The 17,316-nt window shown below is 51.7% G+C and overlaps 1 protein-coding gene across 11 annotated transcripts in view; it reads right to left on the bottom strand.

Annotated features, from left to right (window-relative positions):
• LOC119957306 (alpha-(1,6)-fucosyltransferase) overlaps positions 1 to 17,316 on the bottom strand; it is a 933,359-nt gene that overhangs the window by 356,815 nt on the left and 559,228 nt on the right. For 8 of the 11 annotated variants that reach the window (XR_005458786.1, XM_038785197.1, XM_038785186.1 and 5 more), the window contains one exon: positions 16,848 to 16,945. The exons of the other annotated variants lie outside the window; for them this stretch is intronic. The gene's annotated coding sequence lies outside the window, so the exon portion shown is untranslated. The remainder of the gene's footprint in view (positions 1 to 16,847; positions 16,946 to 17,316) is intronic. 11 annotated transcript variants of the gene reach the window in all.

Below are 17,316 nucleotides of genomic sequence, written 5' to 3'. Positions count from 1 at the left end.
GGGCATCCTTGTCTGGTGCCCCTGTGCAGCTGGAAGTATTGGGAGTTGGTATTGTTGGTCTGTACACTCGCCATGGGAGCGTTGTACAGGAGCTTTACCCAAGCGGTGAACCCTGTTCCAAGCCCGAACCGCTCCAGTACCTCTATGAGGTATTTCCACTCGACTCTGTCGAAGGCCTTTTCTGCGTCCAGGGAGACGATCACCTCTTGTGTTCTCTCCCCGGAGGGGGTCATTATCACGTTCAGCAGGCGCCTGATGTTCGCGGTCAGCTGTCTACCTTTGACAAAGCCCGTCTGGTCCTCTGTGACCACCTCAGGTACACAGTCTTCTAGCCTTTTGGCTAGGATTTTGGCCAGTATTTTGGCGTCTGCATTCAGCAGAGATATGGGTCTGTATGACCCACATTCCGTTGGGTCTTTGTCTTTCTTAGGTATCAGCGAGATTGAGGCCTGTGCTAACGTGGGTGGCAACGTGCCCCTAGCTAGCGAGTCTGTGAACAACTCCCGCAGGTGCGGGGCCAGCGCTGTCGCAAATTTTTTGTAGAAGTCCGCCGGGAATCCGTCCGGTCCCGGCGCCTTCCCCGCCTGCATGGAGCTAATGCTCTCCATGATCTCTCCCAGTGCTAGTGGTGCTTCCAGATCCCGTTTTCTGCCCTCTCCCACAACTGGTATGTTCAGTCCGTCAAGAAACCGGTTCATCCCAGCCTTCCCCGTTGGGGGCTCTGAGGTGTACAGCTCTTGGTAGAAGGCCTTGAAGGTTTTGTTAATCCTCTCTGGTTCTGTTTCCAACGTGCCTCTGGTATCTCTGATTTGCGCAATTTCTCTGCTGGCTGCCTGCTTTCTCAGCTGGTGGGCCAACAGGCGGCTGGCTTTGTCTCCGTGTTCGTATAGGGCCCCGCGTGCCTGGCGGAGTTGGTGTACTGCTTTCCTGGTGGAGAGCAGGTCAAAGTTCCTTTGTAATTCTTTTCTCTCCGCCAGGAGTTCTACAGTCGGGGCCTCGGAGTATTTATGGTCTACCTCCAGTATGGAGTCGACCAGCTTCTGCCTAGCCACCCTTTCCTCCCTATCTCTTTGCGCTTTGTAGGCTATGATTTCCCCTCTTAGTACGGCCTTAAGCGCTTCCCAGAACGTGGAGGGTGAGACCTCCCCGTTTTGGTTGATCTCAGTGTACTCCGCTATGGCCTGCGCTATCCTTTCGCTGAAGGCCTTGTCAGCTAGTAAGGCACCGTCCAACCTCCATTTGGGGCGCTGGGCCCTTCCCGTCTCTAGCCGCACATCCATGTAGTGTGGAGCGTGGTCTGATATCACAATTGCGGAGTATTCCACCTTGTCTATCTCTGGAAGCACCGTTTTCCCCACCACAAAGAAGTCAATTCTGGTGTACACGTTGTGTACTGGGGAGAAGAAAGAGAATTCTTTCTCCCCCGGGTGGGCGAATCTCCAGGGGTCTACTGCTCCCATCTGCTCCATATAGTGGCTGAGTTCCCTTGCCATGTTTGAGGTTCTCCCCGTTCTGGGGTTTGATCTGTCCGTCGTTGGGTCCTGTACACAGTTGAAGTCCCCCCCCATGATTAGTCGGTGCGTCGCTATGTCCGGGATTTCTGCCATGGTCTTTTGGATGAAGCTCGTGTCGTCCCAGTTGGGCGCGTACACGTTAACTAGAACTACCGGCGCCCCATCCAGGGCCCCGCTGACCATGACATACCGTCCCCCTGGGTCCGTAACCGTCTTTGTCGCCCTAAACATTGTCCTCTTGCCAATCAGGATCGCCACCCCCCTGGCCCTTGCCCCATAACAGGAATGATAGGTTTGTCCCACCCAGCCCTTTCTTACCCGCAGTTGGTCCTGCTCCCTCAAGTGTGTCTCTTGGAGGAAGACTATGTCGGCCCTCATGTTTCTAAGGTGGGTGAGGACTCTAGATCTCTTCACTGGGCCGTTAAGTCCCCTTACGTTCCAGGTGACTATTCTGGTGGGGGGCTTCTGCCCCCTTGCTCCTGTGGGGTTAACCATATTTGTCCGGTGGACGCGCCCCTGCCCTCTGGGGTTTCCCTTTGTTAGGGGGCCGTCCAGGATGTCCACTATCACTGCTCTCCCCATGCGGTCGGGTCCCTGCGCTCCGGGGTTCCCCCTTGTCCCGGGGACACCCGCCATTAGCCGTCCACTGTGTGTCCGCCACGCGGGTAGTCCCCTGCACTCCGGGGGGCCCCTTCACCCACAGACCGTACTGGGTGGGTGCTTGCAGCAGTTCCCTGTTTCGAGCCCTTGTCTGTGGCACTTTGTGGCCCTATTCCCTTACTGGCCTCTTTTGTCCCTTCGTCCCTGCATTTCCCCTCACTGGTCTCTCGCCCCCCGAGTGCCCCCCCCCCCCCCCGCTCTATCCCTTTCGGGGATACCCCTGTATACCCCTCCATTGCCCCTCTCTCCCCCATTCCTGTCCCCATTTGCTCTCCCACCTTTGATGGGTGATCCCCCCCCTCCCCTGCCTGGCGCCTTCCCCCCTGTTGGGGGTGCGCTGCGGCCCTGCTCTGTTGCGCGCCCCCTTCGCTAGCTTTCCTGCTAGCACGGTGGCTCCCCTCTCGGAGGTTGCTGTCCCGCTTCCCCTCTCCCCTCTCCAGTACTCCCGTTCCCTCGTGCCGGGGCCTGGCCTCCCACCTGGAGCGGGCCCTTGGGCATTGGGTTGTTTTTCGTTCTGGGTGTTCCTGCCAGGGGGGAGGGGGCTGGCTTTGCCTCGCCCCTCCCCACGTCGGCATGACGTATCTCCTTGCCATGGGCCCCTCGTCCCTACTTCCCATTTATTTTTTCCAGCCCGTGCTCCTCGACGAATCTATTCGCCTCGGCAGGGGCTGTAAAGAAATATTCCTTGTGTTGGTATGTGACCCAGAGTTTTGCTGGGTACAGCATACCAAAACGTACTTTGTTCTTATAGAGAGCTGCTTTCGCTCTGTTGAACTCCGCCCGTCTCTTAGCTATGTCCGCTCCAAAATCCTCGTAGATTCGGATGGCGTGCCCGTCCCAATTGCAGGCTCTATTCTCCTTGGCCCAGCGCAGGATTGTCTCCCTATCCCGGTGCAGTCTGGCTATAACTGCTCTCGGTTTTTCCCCTTCCTTGGGCTTCGGGCGCAGTGACCGATGAGCTCTGTCCATTTCCGGTGGGGTGGGAAAAGTTTCCCGCCCCACTAAGGAGCCCAGCATCGCAGCCACGAATGTTGTGGGATTTCTACCCTCTATCCCCTCTGGCAGGCCCACTATCTTAATATTTTGCCTTCTCGAGCTGATCTCCTGGTCGTCTACCCTGCCCTTCAGGCTCCCCTGTGTTGCACTCAGTTTCACCATTCCCCTCTCCAGGGATATGCCCCGGTCGCTCGCGTCAGTCGCTGCCTTCTCCAGCTCTTTAATGGTTGCCCCCTGGGCTTCCAGTATCTTCCCTTGGGCATCCACTTTCTTCTCCAATCTGGTCAGAACCTGCTGCACCCCTGACATGGCCCTGGTCACTGCTGCCTGTGCTGCGGCCTCTGCGTCTGCTTTTAACTCTGCCTTGATTGCCTGCAGCTGCTCCCTCACCACCTCGGCAAAGGCTTCCTTCCAATTCACGCCCCCCTCTAACCCCAGGGGAGAGGTTGCCCGCCCGTCCAGCTCTTCTGGATGCGGCGAAACATTCTTCCCGCCGCTTCGCGTGTTGACTCGTTCGCCCGAGCTGGCTTGCGCTTTGCCCCGTCTACTTCCGGTGCCCCCTTTCTCTTGGTTCCCTTCTGGCATTTTTTTCTCCCCCTTCCCCTTCATCTTTTCTTCTCTCCTTGTTCTTCTTTTCCCCCTTTTCCGCACCCTATTTTTATTTTATTTATTATTATATCTATATATATATATATATTTTTTTTTTTTTTTATTTATTTTTTTTTTAATTTATTTCCCCTACCCCTTTTCTCTTTACCAGTTTTCTTTTGGGTTTTTTTTTTAAAAAAAAAAAGAACAGAAATACAAGTCTCTTTTTTTTTTGTCTTCTCTCCCCACTCAACCAGGAGAGAGAGAGAGAGAGTCCCTTTGTCTCTTTGTCCTTGCCACGTGGTGGTCACTGCAGTTGGGGGGGGGGGGGGGGGGCGAGTGGGCCGGTGGTCGCTGCCGGTTGGGGGGGGGGTGTCCCCGCTGCTGGCTTGGGGGGGGGGTGTCCCCGCTGCTTTGGGGGGGGGGTGTCCCCGCTGCTTGTGGGGGGGGGGGTGTCCCCTCTGCTTGTGGGGGGGGGGTGCCCCGCTGCTGGCTGGGGGGGGGGGTGTCCCCGCTGCTGGCTGGGGGGGGGGGGTGTCCCCGCTGCTGGCTGGGGGGGGGGGGTGTCCCCGCTGCTGGCTGGGGGGGGGGGTGTCCCCGCTGCTGGCTGGGGGGGGGGGGGGGGTCCCCGCTGCTGGCTGGGGGGGGGGGGGTTGTCCCCGCTGCTGGTTGGGAGGGGGGGGTCCCGCTGCTGGTTGGGAGGGGGGGGGTCCCGCTGCTGGGTGGGGGGGGGGTCCCGCTGCTGGTTGGGAGGGGGGGGGAGAGAGAAGAGGGGCCGCCGCCGCCGCCGCACCGCTCCTGGCCCGCGTGGGGGGGGGGGGGGAAGAGAAGAGGGGCCGCCGCCGCCGCACCGCTCCTGCCCCGCGTGGGGGGGGAGGGAGAGAAGAGGGGCCGCCGCCGCCGCACCGCTCCTGGCCCGCGTGGGGGGGGGGGGGGGGGGGGAAGAGAAGAGGGGCCGCCGCCGCCGCACCGCTCCTGCCCCGCGTGGAGGGGGGGGGGGAGGGAGAGGGGTTGGACCTGCTGCTGTTGGGCCCCCCTGTCGCTGCCTCTCCTCTGCCGTCGCCGCTCCGCTGCCGCTCCTCCGCTCCGGCTCCTCCGCTGCGCTCCGGCTCCTGCGCTCCGGCTCCTCCGCTGCCGCGCTCCGGCTCCTCCGGCTCCTCCGCTGCCGCGCTCCGGCTCCTCCGGCTCCTCCGCTGCCGCGCTCCGGCTCCTCCGGCTCCTCCGCTGCCGCCCTCCGGCTCCTCCGCTGCCGCCCTCCGGCTCCTCCGCTGCCGCTCCGGCTCCTCTTCCGCCGTCCGGCCTGTCGGGGGGGGGGGGGGTGTTCTCCTTGTTTGGCGCTCCAAATAATAATAATAATAATAATAGCTTATTGTCACAAGTAGGCCTCAATGAAGTTACTGTGAAAAGCTTCTAGTCGCCACATTCCGGCGCCTGTTCATGGAGGCCAGTACGGGAATTGAACCCGCGCTGCTGCCTTGTTCTGCATTGCAAGCCAGCTATTTAGCCCACTGTGCTAAAGCAGCCCCGCTAAACCAGTACTTGAACTGGTTTCAAGTACAGCTCGCATATCCTTTGTGCATAAATCCGGAAACCGAACACATTCAAATGTCGCCCCTTCGTTTGAACCTCATTCACCTTTAGCGCGAGAACGGCGCTGCTGTGGAATGGTGGTTAACGCTGCTGCTGCCTCACAGCGCCAGGGACCCGGGTTAAATTCTGACCTCAAGTGACTGCAAGAGTTCTCACATTCTCCTCGCGCCTGCGTGGGTTTCTTCCGGGTGCTCCGGTTTCCTCCCACAGTCCAAAGACGTCAGGTCAGTTGGTTGGCCATGCTAAACTGCACTTTTGTGCCCAAAGGTTAGATGGGATTCTGGGAATAGGCAGTGATTGGGCCTGGGTAGGATACTGTTCCGGAGTGCCGGTGCAGTCTTGATGGGCCAAATGGCCTCCTTCTGCACTATCGGGATTGTATGATTGTATGATTCTAAGTCAGGTTGTTTCCCTGCACTGGTTACTTTGCGAGTTTTGTGCTGAACATGTCAAAAAGAAACTTATTTCAGGTACCTTGTACTTACTATTCAGTGAAACATCTCACTTTTCGAGCCATTTTCTTTACTTTAGACGAGAGTTGGCCGAGGCACAGGCTACTGTAATACAAGTTTATATATGCGGTATCCAAAAACTGAAATGATCTGAAATCCGATATTCAATGGGCCCAGGGGTCTCAGATAAAGGAAGCTCCCACTGTAACTGAGCCAGAACTCAACGTTTTGCAAAATTGGGCAGTTCCAGATCCCATGCAACTATGCAGAGTTGCCTCATGGAGTCTTACTTGCCAGAAAACAAAAAGTAATGCTGGCCGCCAAAGACAGTCTGCCTTATGTTCTCAGAGTCAAATTGAATCTCAAATTAATGTTTTTCTCCTTTCCTCCAGGTTTCCCTGATCTGACTGTTACAAATAACATGATTAGTAAGCACGCATACAAATCTGCTTGGTTACTGTAGTATCTTGGAAGGAGTGGTGGCCATCAAGCAGAGTAACTCAAGAACTATTTATTAACAGCATAACGATGGACAGACAATGATGATGCTGCTCCTGATGACTTCAACACCTATTTCTAGACTCTCCAGGAGAGCCCACTTGCGCTTAACTCCAGGGTTCACACTCTTCGACCCGATTGGCCGAAAGGTCATATGACCCTCCGAAACCTGTCCCTAAACCAGGCTTGTTAATACAGTTACCAGTGTGCTTCTTAAAATAACAATTATAATCTTTATTAGTGTCACAAGTAGGCTTACGTTCACACTGCAATGAAGTTACTGTGAAAATCCTCTAGTCGCCACACTCCAGCGCCTGTTCGGGTACACTGAGGGTGAATTCAGAACGTCTAATTCACTTAACAAGCACACCTTTCAGGACTTGTGGAGGAAACCCACGCAGACACGGGGAGAATGTGCTTACTCCGCACAAACAGTGACCCAAGTCGGGAATCGTACCTGGGTCCCTGGCACTGTGACGCAACAGTGCTAACCACTGTGCTACTGTGCCACCCTTCATGATAATGATTCAGAGCTTTAATTGTTACTTAGTTGTGTTTTTGAAAATTCAGCTGGTGTTTGACACAGACTGAACCCATCGCTGAGCTCATCTCCAGCTGAAACAGGTGAAAAATCCATGTTTAAAATCGTTGTTTTTGGCAATTTAGTCTTTGTCAACTCTCTCGCTGTAGCCCAGATAACTTGTAGCGGGTTAAGCAAAAGAAAAAGCATGATTTGAACCAGTCCCAAATACATGGAGGAGAACTCCTGCTAAGCTTCCCAGCAGTGGTAATTGGCAAGCTTTCTGCTCAGTCTCCTGTCAGGGCTGTCCCACAATTTAAGTACGGGTTTCCAATTTAACCAGGAATAGTGAGGAGAATCCAATCTTCAATAACAAACGTCTCTCTCTCCACATCCCACCAATGAACCAGCCGGGAACTGGTCAATATACAACAGATAGGAAGTAAAAATGTGTCCCCTCCGCTCTTTCTATCTGCCATGCTGTAGTTCAAGGGGAATGCACACTGTAATACCCATAGTTGGGAGCATGTGGTTTGTGCTGACTTCAGGGATTCTGCACAAAGTCTTTAACAGAGAGCAAATTTATACAACTCTAGAAGTCACCACACACGAGAAATTAATCAGTAACCGAGCTATAAGTAGTGCTGGTGGCAAGGGTCCTTCCTGCTGCTGAACGTGTTCCAGAATCACAGAATTGTTACGGTGCAGAAGGAGGCCATTTGGCTCATCATTTCAGCACTGGTTCTCCAAACGAGCATCGTGACTTTGTACCATTCCCTTGCCTTTTCCCCATATCCCTGTACATTGTTTCTATTTAAATAATCACCCAAGGCCCTCTTGAATTCCTCGATTGATCCTGCCTGTACCACACTTCCAGGCAGTGCGTTCCAGACCCAAACCACTCATTGTTTAATTTACAGAATGGGAAGGTTTACAATGTTCAGCAGTGTGAGGTTAAGATAGGGCATTAGCTGAAGTGTTGAACTCTGAAATTAAAACCAGCAGGAGAACAGAATCTACCTGCACTGTCCTGTCCCAACACATGCTCTGTTTGCACATACTAATGCCCTCACTAAGAACTGTTTCCAGCATGGCCATGACCAGGAGCATGCACACATGCATTGCTGATCTCATCCTGCAGCCAAACTATGCTCATTGCGCCAAAAAGCCGAACAATATGGCAATACGTTTTAAATTCAGAGGTGAGTATAAGATCTTAAACAAAAGGTGAGCTGCAACTTAACCAACGGTAGTCTGATAGTATTAATGCTATAACCTAGGTGACATGCAGCTTTAAGTCGCACTGAGGTTTCAGTACAAAGAGCAATATGGCCTCCTAAAATGACCATGTAATACATTTTGAAGAGGCTGCCAATGGTGATCTAGTGGATGCACTGAACTTAGATTCAGAAGGTTGTGAGTTCAAGTCCACTTGGAGACTTCATAGAATTTTCATAGAATTTACAGTGCAGAAGGAGGCCATTCAACCCATCGAGTCTGCACCGGCTCTTGGAAAGAGCACCCTACCCAAGGTCAACACCTCCACCCGATCCCCATAACCCATTAACCCCACCCAATACTAAGGGCAACTTTGAACACTAAGGGCAATTTATCATGGCCAATCCACCTAACCTGCACAGGTTTCCTCCAGGTTTCCCTGATCTGACTGTTACAAATAACATGATTAGTAAGCACGCATACAAACTCTGCACAAACGGGGAGGATGTGCAGACTCCGCACAGACAGTGAATTGAACCTGGGACCCTGGAGCTGTGAAGCAATTGTGCTATCCACAATGTTACCGTGCTGCCCCTAGGAGCAAAACACTTCAGCAATATGGAGGGGGTGCTCCCTTTCAGATGAAAGGCCAAGCTTCTCTCACGTGGACGTAAAGGGACACCACATGTTCAGACAGCAGGGGAGCTACCCCGGTGCCAATATTGATATCTTAATTATCACCACCAAAACAGTTCATCTACTACACTGTTCCTTTTGAGATCCAGCTGTGTACATTGCCTACGTTACAGCAGTAAGGCTTTACATTAAAGAGCATTTGATTAGCTGTGAAGCAGTTGGGTCACTCTGTTGTTGCAAATGGTTCTATAGAAATGCCAGTCTTTTCATCTCTTTGATTTGCTGCATAATCGCAATGGCCAAGCCACTGCAGCAATTATTCCAGAAATAACCAACTCGACTTCCTGAGCCTTCACAGAGCAACATTGTAGGAAATTTACAAATGTTCTATGAAAGTATGGTAAGCGGAAGTCTTTGTCTTCAATCTGTCTGCACAAATACACAACACCCTGCGGTATCTGTGAAATACTAAATGCTGCAAATCTCGGGCCATCAGCTGATTTGTAAACTCGCTCAAAGGACTGTTGGTCAAAGGTTGATCGAACCAAATTTTCAAACGAGGAAAATTTTGATACGGGATTCAAAATACAGCTGGGAAAGACCTTCAGGGATAATGGCTGGAGAAGATGTCACAAGGCAAAATTAAGCATTAGGTTGTGATCATTTTTATACGTCACTGATTTGTCTTCATGTTGCATGACTTAATTTTTAACCTCCTGGTACATGGCTATTTAGCACACGTTTCAGGCATGGTAGCACAGTGGTTAGCACTTTACTTCATAGCTCCAGGGTCCCAGGTTTGATTCCCAGCTTGGGTCACTGTCAGTGTGGAGTCTGCACGATCTCCCTGTGTCTGCGTGGGTTTCCTCCGGGTGCTCCGGTTTCCTCCCACAGTCCAAAGATGTGCAGGTTTGGTGGATTGGCCATGCTAAATTGCCCTCAGTGTCCAAAATTGCCCTTAGTGTTGGGTGGGGTTACTGGGTTATTGGGATAGGGTGGAGGTGTCTGCTTAAGTAGGGTGCTCTTTCCAAGGGCCGGTGCAGACTTGATGGGCCGAATTGCCTACTTCTGCACAGTAAATTCAATGATTCTATATCACCCCAGGCTTACAGCCTGCTTGCTTTACTGCAAACACATTCTATTTTTAATCACAGCTTTCCAGCTTTTCAATACCAGCGTCTACTTTCTTTCTACTCACTTCACCTTTTCCAACTATTTCCAACGAAGAAATTCACAGGCACAGCATTTTCATTTTACCTTGGTTACAAGGTAAGCCGGGCTTTTTGATCCTGTTGCTGAATTAGCTCCAGTTTTACATTAGCTCCTATTCTTCTCCACATCCTGATTTCATTTCTTCCTTGGCCACCGGTTAACTAACCTGTTCATAATGTCTCCATTTGATTAATAACCGTCCTAATCTTAAAGAAAAGCCAACTGTGCAAAGGCAAGCTTGTGCCTGCAATGTTTAATATACAAGATTTGAACTGGTTGCTCATGTGACCAATCCGCAGCAAACATGATGCCTGTTGGTGTGTGGACCTGGCCAAACTATGCGGAGTTCTTTCGTACATAGAGTTGCTTTCCTCGGTTTGTACGCAATTCAATGTGTACTCACTTTCCTATCCATGCTCATAATATCCACACACATGCAAGCACACACACACACTCTATTTCACACAAATGCAGCATTGTGTCACAAAAAGAAAAGAACAAGCATGTTTCAATGCAACTTGCTCTCTGCAAGGGAAGGTTATCCTGAAGGTGCAAATTCCAATGTTCAAGCAGTTAAATCATAGCCAGCAAAGTACCCTTCCTCAAGTGGATGGGGGAGGGGGAAGAAACCATTTTCACCAGCCAGCAACACCCATTTCCCATGACTTAATGACATGATTTTTGTTTTTCAAAATGGACTGTATTTGGTAACTGCAAACACCTGGTTATGCTTTGACTCAATTCAGAGAAACTAGGAGCAGGAGGAGGCCCTTCGAGCCTGTTCCATCATTCAATATGATCATGGCTGATCGTCCACCTCAATGCCATTGAGTGACTTGGTCTCCACGGCCTTCTGTAGCAGAGAATTTGACTGGTTCACTACCCTTTGAGTGAAGGAATGTTTCTTCATCTCAGCCCTAAATGGTCTACCTGTACCCTGAGATTGTGTCCCCTGGGTATAGATTACCCAATCAGGAAAAATATCCTCCCTGCATCAAGTCTGACCAGCCCTGTTAGAATTTTGTACATTTCAATCAGATCTCCTCTCAGCCTTCGAAGCTCTAGTTCATTATTGATGAGACCATCAATTCACAAGACACGTGGCTGGAAGTGAACAGTGGTTTTAATAGTCTTACAACTGAGCCTGCCTGTGACGAGATGAACTGGCAGCAGGCTCACGGCTGCAGATCTTTATACTTCCGGTTAGTGGGAGGAGCCATGGGCGGAACCAAGGGTGGAGCCCAGTACAAACTCCTCATCACCCCCTATGGGCAGAGCCGCGCAACGGCTCGTATACAGAGCCCACAAAGACACAATACATATGATACAACACAGTGTGAATTACTGGGTTTATAATTCACCACAATTATGTAGTGCTCGCTATGTAGTCTCATGAAGCTGTTTATCAAACCAACAGAGGGGTGACTGCACAGACTTGGCTCCAGCTGCTCCCAACTTGAGGGATGGATTTACAGTATACTTTGCCACTATATTAGCATTAGAGGCGTGTTGAATAGTTCAGTCAGCGAATAAGGATTTGAAAAATTTTACACTTCATGCAGCCTACTCTGTAATCGAAGCTTGGTCTTTCTAAACATTTTGATCTGCGGCCTAAATAGATCAACTGTGCTGAGACCTTCCAAGTCGTGAGTGATGATTCCTCATTTTAGTTTAAAACTGTCATTTATTCTACAACGTGATTTTCTTAAAATTAAAAGTTGTATTTTTAGAAATGACTTTGCAATCTGTCACTCCCTACAGAGAAGGTATCATGGATGGTATTTAATGTAAGTGATCATAGTCTTACCAACTGGAGAGCTGGTGGGAACCTCGGGTCATCCCTTTTCAGGAGGATCCACTGTATTAGGTACCAATTAGGCACATAACAGGGCAGCGATAGTTACTGGCCGCTCTGCACTCAGCTGAGGCCCAGGATCAGTATAGGACCCAGGTCACAGGTCAGTGATGGTGGGAGGGAGATGACAGGGTGGGAATGCTGTGAGGGAGCAGGGAGGGTGTTCAAACCCCTCCACTTACCCTCTACCCTCTCAAGGCGAACTTGATGTTTTTCCAAGCTGAGGAATTCCAGGCCGCTCATCCATGCCCCCAGTTCCTGCGGCCCCGTGTTTCTCCATCCCAACAGGATCCGTCTCCGGGCTACCAGAGAGACAAAGGGCCTCTCTCACCCCGTTGGACTCCCGGGACTTCTGACACTCAATAAACTGCCAATTCAGGACTCAAGACCACCTTCATCCTCAGCACCTCAGACATCACGTCAGTGAACACCCACCAAAATCCCTCCAGCATTAGACAGGCGCAAAACATGTGGACATGGTTCGCGGGGCCCCTGGCTCACAGCTATCCTCCATTCCCTCAAAAAACCTGCTCATTCTGACCCCGTCATATATGCCCTGTGAACTACTTTAAATTGAATGAGGCTAAGCACAGCGCATGAAGAGGATGTGTTCACCCTTCTCAGAGCCTCCTCCCATAACCCAGCCTCCAACATCCTCCCCAGCTCTTCATCCAACTTCCGCTTAATTTCTCCTACCACAGCGCCCTCCCAGTCCACTAATTCTTTGTAAATCTCCGACAACCTGCCCTCAACAACCCCCGCTTTCGACACCAACTTGTTCTGCAACCCCTGGGCTGGCAGGTCAGGAAAGGACGGCACCTATTTCCTCACATAGTTTCGCACCTGTAAGCACCGGAACCCATTCTCACTGGGCGGCTGATTCTCCTCTATCAGTACCTTCAAGCTTGAGACCACGAATAGGCCTCCAAACTGTTCAATCCCCTCCTACCACCATCCCCAGAACCCCACGTCCAACCTCCCTGGAACAAACCTGTGATGCCCACTTGTGGAGTGCCTAGCTAGCGAGAACGGCAAAGGCGCTATCAACAGTGCTCCCAAGCTAGTGTCCTTACACGAGGCTGCCTTCAACTGATCCCATACCAACCCCTCCCCCTCTACCCACTTCCTTACCATGGCTTTATTTTCTGCCAATTAATAGTTTATCAAATTTGGCATGGCCAATCTGCTCCCCCTCACTTTCCCACTCCAGCAGCACCTTCTTCACCTGTGAGGCTTTCCCTGCCCACACAAATCCCAAGATCAATGTATTGATCTACCCTCCAGGGACCGGTCGAAAGCCCCCTCCCCTGTCAACTTCTCCAACATCTTGAAATGAAATGAAAATTGCTTATTGTCACGAGTAGGCTTCAATGAAGTTACTGTGAAAAGCCCCTAGTCGCCACATTCTGGCGCCTGTCCGGGGAGGCTGGTACGGGAATCGAACCGTGCTGCTGGCCTGCTTGGTCTGCTTTAAAAGCCAGCCATTTAGCCGAGTGAGCTAAACCAGCCCCAAAGTGAGCTAAACCAGCCCCTAGTGAGCTAAACCAGCCCATCTTGGCCACATACGTGCCAGTGTCCGCCCCCTCGATGCCTTCAGGCATCCCAGCGATTCTTAGGTTCTGCCGCCGGGAGTGGTTCTCCAAGTCGTCCACAAAAAGAAACCTCGCGAGTACTGTCATTCTCATGGGCTGCACCCGCCAATGACAGCAGGGGCACGACCCACCTCTTAAAATCTCCCTTCATTTGCTGCACCAACTGGGCAAAATCCAATTCATGTAATTGCTCCCATTTCATTTCATTTCATCCCCGTGCCACCCGGATGCCCAGATACCTGAAACTCACCCCCACTACCTTAAATGGCAGCTCACCCGATCTCCTCTATGCCCCCTCGCCTGGATCGGAAAGACCTCAGATTTCCCCATGTTCAACTTGCATTCAGAAAACTGGCCGAATTCCACCACAATGTCCATGATCCCTCCAATTCCCACATTCCCTACCCCCCAGCCAAGAGCTCCAATTTATAAAGCCCCCTGTAAATCTCCTCAAATACCCCATTCACCCCCACCGGGTCCAAAAGCACACCACACCTACCATCATTCACCCTTCTAATTCCCTCGCTGCCTCCTGCTTCCCGAGCTGGTGGGCCACCATCCTACTAGCCTTCTCCCCGTACTCATACACTGCCCCTCTGACCCTCCGCAACTGCCCTACTGCCTTCCCCGTGGACAGCAGCCCAAACTCCATATGGAGCTTCTGCCTCTCCTTAAACAATCCTGCCTCCGGGGCCTCTGAATATCTCCTATCCACCCACAGAAATTCGTCCAGCAGCCTTGCCATCTCTGCTCGCTACCCCTTCTCCCTATGTGTCCGGATCAATATGAACTCTCCCCTAATCACTGCCTTGAGTGCCTCCCACAACGTGGCAGCCGAGAAGTCACCTGTATCGCTCAGTTCCACATACCCCCGAATGGAGGCCCTCACCCGCTCACATACCTCCTCATCTGCTAACAACCTTTGTCCAGCCTCCACTGCGGGCACTGCCCCCCACCCCCCTACCCCCACCCAGTCCACTTGCAGGTCCACCCAATGTGGCGTGTGGTCTGAAACCACGATTGCCGAATGCCCCGAGTCAACCACCTCCACCAAAAACATCTTATCCACCACAAAAAAACAATCTGGGAGTACACCCTGTGCACGTGGGAGAAGTACGCAAACTCCTTCGCCCTCGGCCTCCCAAACCTCCAGAGGTCCACACCCCCATGCGCTCCATTAACCCCTTCAGCTCTTTCGCCACCGCCTACACCCTCCCCAACCTTGGGCTCGACCGGTCCAACCCTGGATCAATGACCATGTTAAAGCACCCCCATAATACGAGGGTGCGAGTCCAGTTCCAGGATCTTCCCAGCACTCACCTCAAACAACACATCGTCCCTATTTGGGGCATAAAAATTTACCAGGACCACTGGCACCTCCTCCAACTTCCCACTCACCATCACGAACCTGCCTCCCCGAATCCGCGACCATATTGCCCACCAGCACCGCCACCCCCATGTCTTCATGTCTAATCCCGAATGGAAGACTTACCCTTCCCGCCCTTTCCTTAGCCTTGTTTGATCCCTGATCTTCAAATGTGTTTCTTGTAAAAAGGCCACATCCGCTTTCAAGCTCCTCAGGTGCATGTAAACACACAACCTTTTAACTGGCTTATTCAGCCCCCTCGCGTTCCGTGTGACCAACCTGGTCAGATGGCACCCCACACCCCTTCCCTGGCCGATCAACCATACCCCCGGTCTGTGCCACGCAACCCTCAGGTGTCCACCGACACCACTCCCACTCATGCCACAGCAACAACACCTTTGTCAGCAGCCCCCCTCCCTTCCCTTAAACAAAACAATTACCCCATCCCCCTCTGCTTCATAAACCACCCGATTAACTCCCACTGCGCTCCCATTAACTAGCCCGCTCAGCTAGCCTGGCAGCTCCCGCCCAAGGCGCCAAAGCCTTCTGCCATCCCGCGCCCCCCCCCCCACCCCCGCTCGCCCACCTCACATACAACAATGCAACAAGAGAAAGAAAAGGTGCACTCACCCTCAATCGCAACAAAACATCTCTAAGGAGAAACGTTCTCCAACAACCAACAAAAAAGAAAGATCCAGGACAAAATGGACAAAATAAGCACCCATCCCCTCACACCTCCTCCACAGTTCAATCTCCTCCTTTTCATGTCAGTTCATTGTCTCTTAAAACTCCATCGCCTCCTCTGGTGTCCCAAAATAAGCTATTACAAGTCACCCAGGGGCGAGCCGAGTACAACATCCCAAACTTCACCGCCTTTTTAAAGAGGGTGGCCTTCACCCGATTAAATCCAGCCCTCCTCTACGCCAGGTCCGTGCCCAGGTCCTAGTATACCTGAAGCTCACTCCCCTTCCACGTGTATCTCCTCATCTGCCTCACCCATCTCAGTATTTTCTTCTTGCCCAGAAACCGGCGAAGATGCACCACCATCGCCCTTGATAGCACATTTGCATGTGGCTTCCTCATCAGCGCCCTCCAGGGACCGGTCAACCTGTCCTCCCCTGTAAACTTCTCCAACATCTTGGCCACATACATGCCAACGTCCGCCCCCTCGATGCCTTCAGGTATCCCAGCGATTCTTAGGTTCTGCCGCCGGGAGTGGTTCTCAAAGTCCTCCACCTTCTCCTTTAACCACTGCTGAGTCTGCTGCATCGCACCTATCTCGGCCGCCAATAAGGCAAGCTGTTCCTTGTGCTCCCCCACCGCCTCCTCCACTTTCCGACATGGCCCTGGGACTCCAGCCTCTACTCCACCTGGTCAATTCCCACTTTTAACAGCTCCACTGCCTTGGCTAGGTCCTCCGGGGCCTTCCTCCTCTGTCGCCTAAACTTTTCAGTTAAAAAGTCCACAGTTGGTCCGTCGACCATTGGGCAGGCAAGGTAGACCCTTTGTCATCTTGACCTGTAGTGCACAAAGATTCTGTTGCTCCAACTGCTCCCTTCTTCTCGACCCACTTCTGGTCCGTGGATCTATCCCCAAACCCCACCAGTGGAGTCAAACTTTCCTCCAGTCACCCCTACACCTTTTTCCGCAAAACATCCACCCAAAAAACTGGGAAAAGTTCCAAAAAAAACCAGCCCCGAGCGGGAGCTGCCAAATGCGCAACCACTCACACCATGGTCGCCACCGGAGGTCCCCTTAATTGCTCACTTAATAACCTCAATTGCCAGACGGGCAAGAAGGCTGCCCATAGGTCTTTCCACCACAGATTTAATCAGGGCAGATGTGGGGAGGGGGTGCGGTCACATGATTAAATGCCCCCACCCTCCCATGTGATTAAATGCCTCCCACCTCCAAAATCACCATGGGGGGAAGGAATTCAACTCCATCCGAAGGATATTCTGACACTATTGGGAGTAGTGTTTGATTGCAGCCAAGATTCCCCATTTAATCAACACCAGAGAAACAGATCAACTCGACACTGATCTCATTGCTGCTTATAGGCTCCTGCATGTGCAAAACAAGTGAATCATAGTCACATTCCCAAGTAACACCCAGGCTGTTTGAGGAGGAAACACTGGCTGCAACCTCACCTGACTGCTGAAGATCAAATGGGAGTTCCCAAAATATGGATGTTGGCTTAAAAACGGTCTTGCTGCGATTAATCTTAGCAATAGACACCACATCTGTTCTGAAAGTCAAAAAACACAGCACAGGACCTGTTAATTCTGAATCCAAAAATCTTCCCAACAGGTGTACAATTTGCAAGCATGAAATAATGGAGAATCATTGCAACACATTGCGATTTAAATGTGCAAACAGATTTATTTCACACTGTTCTTGTTACTTATATGCTCCACGACAATGGATAGGTTGCTTGCCATTAAATTCCCTCAGCTCCCTGCCTTGCTAATACCATAAAGTGATATTCAGGAGAATAAATAGATGGAACTGTGAAAGCATCCTTCTTTTAATACAGACATTGGTTAAATCAATTAAATTCCCTCTCAATATCCCTCAACCTTCCACCCATCCATTAAAACCAACCTCTTTGATCAAGCA

Source organism: Scyliorhinus canicula, chromosome 2, assembly GCF_902713615.1.
Source record: "Scyliorhinus canicula chromosome 2, sScyCan1.1, whole genome shotgun sequence".
Classification (NCBI taxonomy): Eukaryota; Metazoa; Chordata; class Chondrichthyes; order Carcharhiniformes; family Scyliorhinidae; genus Scyliorhinus; species Scyliorhinus canicula.
Note: the sequence above shows the minus strand (reverse complement) of the source record. Positions and strands in the feature narration are given on the sequence as shown.